Source organism: Asterias rubens, chromosome 7 (assembly GCF_902459465.1).
Source record: "Asterias rubens chromosome 7, eAstRub1.3, whole genome shotgun sequence".
Taxonomy (NCBI): domain Eukaryota; kingdom Metazoa; phylum Echinodermata; class Asteroidea; order Forcipulatida; family Asteriidae; genus Asterias; species Asterias rubens.
The window spans coordinates 20,433,348-20,438,632 of NC_047068.1; the positions used below are offsets into that span (position 1 = coordinate 20,433,348).

The 5,285-nt window shown below is 38.1% G+C and overlaps 1 pseudogene; it reads right to left on the bottom strand.

Moving 5' to 3' along the window:
- Nucleotides 1-366: 366 nt before the first annotated feature.
- LOC117292759 lies at nt 367-4,955 on the bottom strand (annotated as a pseudogene).
- Nucleotides 4,956-5,285: the final 330 nt, after the last annotated feature.

Genomic DNA, 5,285 nt, shown 5'->3' on the forward strand with positions numbered 1-5,285 from the left:
ATAGTTCTGAAAAAGAATCTTGCCTTTAGGAACTTCCTGGGGTAGAAAATCGGCCGTGTGACTTTCTCTTGGATCAAGGGGACATTAAGGGCAGTGGACACTATTGGTAATTACTCAAAATAATGATTAGCATAAAACCCTTCTTGGTGACGAGTAATGGGGAGAGGTGGCTGGTATGAAACATTGTGAGAAACGGCTCCCTCTGAAGTGCCATAGTTTTTGAGAAAGAAGTAGTTTTCCACGAATTTGGAGACCTCAGATTTAGAACTTGAGGGCATGAAATCAACCATCTAAACACACACAACTTCGTGTGACAAGGGTGCTTTTTTTCTTTCATTATTATTTCGCAAGTTCGATGACCGATGAGCTCAAATGTTCACAGGTTTTTATTTTCTGCATATGTTGAGATACACCAACTGTGAAGGCTAGTCTTTGGCAAAACTGCCGCGGAGGTAACTTTCTAAAGTAATTCAATCTGATAAAACGAATCAGACAGTTTTACCTTTTTTAAAGTATTTATATTCACTTGATAGTATATTATTGTGTGAATTCATACCAAGTTTCATTTATTCGAGGAGCAAGTTTTGTTTTTGAGGTTTGACGGAACAGGGCTCTGACAATATGTTTGGGGGGATGATGTTTTGGGTGGCGAGGGGGGGGGGGGGGAGGTCGAAAATTACGGTTTCTGCTTCCTCTTCACCCCTTTCTTTGTTTTTCTTTCCGGCCTCGTTGACTTCGGTTTAGGCACTTCCTCTGGCTTTCGAAATGGTGTTTTCTGGAATATAAAAAAACAACAAATGGATAAGAACACAATGACGGAAGAAAAGTATAAGTACATGTACATGTATTGTCCTCTAGTTACTGTATCACAATCGATTGTTTTGTGCAATTCATAATCCTATACGTTAAGCATCAATATTTTATACAGAAGTTTACTTCTTGTAAGAACTCGTGGTAGATCAGAAAATCAATGAAAGATCATATACCTGTGATTTCTTGATCTTAGCTTTCAGTGCCTTCATATCAATCTGGGTGTCTGCTTTGGGATGTGTCTTGGGTTTTGTCACCGAGGGTTCCTTGGGTGGGACAAACGACTGGTTTCGTTTCTCCTTGCGTTTTGTTTCGGCTTCAGCATGTTTCACCTGCAAAGAAAACAAAGTTTCAAATCTTAGTTTCTGTTTTATTTTCTTCGTTTCTTCAAATTTTAATGAGAAATAATCTTAATAAAGAGGTCCCAAAATATCTATGTATTTATTATTACTGTTTTTAAACCACATTTAATGATGGTGAACCCATCCAACACAGCTGATCAACACAGCTGATCATAACATTGTATAAAAACACATCAAAGATAAAATACTAAACGACGACACTTGGCAGATAAGGGCACAGAAAAACAACAACAAAATATAAAACACTAAAAGTACTTTTAGATTATCCCCATCAATGTGTTCACACTGGAAATAATAATTTCTTACATAATATACAAATAAATCACAGATAAAATACAAACAATAACAAGACTTTGGTAGAAAGTAAAACAAATTAGCTACCTAAATGGACAATAACATACCAGGACGAAATTTGACAGTACTTTAAACTTAAAATCTACTAGACCAGCACCTTTGAATGTTTACAGGAAACTGCAACTTACAATATGCTAATTTATTATTATTAACTTAAAGACACTGGACACTATTGGTAATTGTCAAAGACCAGTCTTCTCACTTGGTGCATCTCAACATATGTATAAAATAACAAACCTGTGAAAATTTGAGCTCAATTAGTCGTCCAAGTTGTTGCGAGATAATAATGAAAGAAAAACACCCTTGTCACACCAAGTTGTGTGCTTTCAGACGCTTGATTTCAAGACCTCAAAATCTAATTCTGAGGTCTCGAAATCAAATTCGTGGAAAATTACATCTTTGTCGAAACAAGGTTACTTTAGAGGGAGCCGTTTCTCACAATGTTTTATACTTTCAACAGGTCTCCATTTCTTGTTACCAAGTCAGTTTTTATGATAACAATTATTGTGAGTAATGACTAATAGTGTTCACTGCCTTTAAAGGGTATATATGTACTTATTCCTAACAAAAAACACAATGTCCACAGATTTACATTAAACTTACACAGTTTGAAAATTATCATAGTGGAAAGCTTCCCTTGAAATTTTACGTACTGAGGTGCTGTAGTTTTTGAGAAATGAGTAAAAGTAATAGTTGTTGTCTCAGCTATAGCATGTAAAAACGTATTAACCAGTTATGCTATGGTTTTGGTATAATATCATAACTGGTTAAGAGGATTTTACATGTTAAAATAATTTTGGTCTCATGAGACCAAAACTATTTTGTGACTTGTTTTACTCATTTCTCAAAAACTACACAACCTTAGCTAGTAATATTTGAAGGGAAGCTTTCCACTATCATTATCTTCAAACCCTGTAAGTTTAATGTAAATCTGTGGGGTTCAAAAAATTAAGGAAAGTATTATACAGTGCTTGACACACATTGGTTTGAGGATAAAAACAAACTATATTCGTTATTCCAGATTTTAAAATTAAGAGATACTTCTTTCCACGGTAAACCCGCCTGGTTCCTGGAGGGAAGCCACAGTTGTGGACTCAACAGTAACAGCCCAAAAGGGAACAGCTTGAAGTTGGGCCAGAACATCCGGTTGCTCACCTGGTTTTAAACACCGGGTGAGACACCAAGGGGCGTTTTTTTCACCGTGGAAGAAAAGATCTACACCTAAAGAAAATCTAATTACCTTGATGTTGTAAACTGGATGAACATTTTTCATAGTGTCTATGACGATCTTATACACGTCTCTGAGTCCTTTATACAGACCTACCGCAGACACTGTGTTCCCCTGAACCATGATGTAACACTTGGTCAGTAGCTCAACGGCTTTGAGTGTTGAGCCATTTGGGCCAATCAGACGCTGTCGGCGTTTGACGAATCTCTCTTGGTTGCGTACCATGCGACCGATTTTGATGACCTCGGCTGAAATGCCGTCTTCTAACACCCGAACAGCCTGAGGAAAAAATGCAAGAACTATTTTCGTTTTCACAAAGTATCTTTCCCATCCCATTTCTCCTTGAGATATATACTATGATACTTCTTCAGGAACGTACAGACATTTGAAATGTGGCAACAACAAAAACTTTTGGGTTTTTACTTTGCTCGTGCGACCATCTTGCGTTCTCTCACAAAAATCAATGTAACCAAACCGAGGCTAAAAGAGCAAATTAGTCCAGTCCCTTTTAAGAATGCCAAGATTTTATGGCTAATGTCACCATTGCACACAGGGTACAAGACAAATATGGTGAGAGCATGAACCTACCTGTTCATAAGGAACGCTGCGAGCGAGAAGTTTGATCATGTCCCGTGCCTTGATGAGTATAAAGGGGTCCCATGTCTTGCATATGGCGTAACGGACATGCTTCCCTCGATGAAATCTAAAGAAGCTTTGAGATGCTGCGAGGAAAAGACACAAATTAAACAGTTGAGAAGCTGTTGAAACCTGCTTATCAACCAAAAGGACCCTATGGTATAAACACAAACATTTGACGTTGTTCCGGTGTTTCAACCCTAGCAAAGTCTTTCTTGAAGAAAACAACAACCATTTAGCCTTCGAGAAAGACCCTGCTAAGGTCGAAAGGTCGAAATACCACCATTAAGCCTTCAAGAAAGACTACTTTGCTAGGGTCAAAACGTTTGGCCATTAATTATTTTTTGAAATCTCTAATAGTCACTGCTGCTGATTTGATTGTGATTAGCTACTTTTTGTGCCAAAGGAGGCCTATGAATTTGGAAATAATGGTGACTGCAGGCCTGATACTTCACGGTGGCAACGAAGGCGATTGCCTCCATGCCCCTGGTCATTGCCTTTGTGCCCTTGAAATGCTGTAGTACAAATTTACAATTTCCTCATAGGGTGCCCTTTACCAAGGGCGAAAATGACTTGGTGCCCTCGCCTTTTTAAAACGAAGCATATAGTACAGGCCTGTGACTGGGATAGCAACTATTTTCCCTAATAGATTTTGTGCTCACATAATCTTTCAGGGCTTTTTCAACCAGCGACCAGCATTCTCTGAGATATTTCTCCCTGTATTTTGGGAACAGCGTAGCGAATGAGCTTTCCTCCAGTACACCATTTGGATTGTCTTCTGCTGTAAACTTTGGCTCTTCCCATCCCTGAGGGATCTCCAGAAGATGGTCTTGTGAAGCTTTGCTCTTCCCTGTTTGAGAAAATGGAACTATCTTTAAAGGCTTACTTCACACATGAATAGAAAAAAATAGAAACAATAAATTCTTCAACATCATTACAAATTGTTAGTTATAGCTTGCCATAGTTCCCTGACAATATTTAAACTTAAATATATTTGATGACAATAATATTAATAAATATAATAATTTACAACGGAAATTATGTTATAATAAACTATCCTGGTAGCATCTTATTCTTACTATTAGAGTATCATTATCAACACTCTAATTCAGTGTTGATAAAATAACTGACTGAACTTGCAAACACTATTTTTATTTTTTTATTTGTTTATATATATATATATTTTTATATGCGTGCATGCGGCCCGGCCGCCCCCATCAACTCCCCCACACTCGCTCGCTTGATCGAGTCCGGCCGTCCACATCGACTACATCATACATGCGGTGCCACGAGATCGGAGATGTCAACGAGTGAGAGAACTTTAATTTTCAAATAATGATTTATATCAAAATAAAACAACCCGTTCTATTTTACACACGGCTATTGTGAACACAAACAACTCCTTATTACATCCCACCAACCTCTACAAAAGAATAACTTTCATCACGATGAAAATATCGGAAACAAAACGTAAAAACTCACCAGCGGTTCTGTCTGCCATGGACGTCGCCATTTTAAAATAGCCCCCTCAACGTCAACACATTGTTGTTCACCTCTTGTAAACGTCCCGCCCAGCCGCATCGTCTTGCACCTAGACTACATTTTTCAGAACATGTGAGAAAAATACGAGCTTGGTGTGTGTGTGTCAAAGGTTTTCTATTTACAGGCTAGGTGGCGATCTTCGCGCCACAGTTTTGAGAATACCATGGATGACCGAGTTATTAAATGGTGCTTGAAGCTTTGCATGGTGTGGAGAATATTGAGAGAAACTATAAGTGTAGGTATGAACAGTAAACTTGTGGGAACAATCATGATTACAACCGAGTTATTGTTCGTCTATATGCTGCTGTGTGTGTTTCTTATTACAAAGAGACCACTTATGTCGACGACCAATT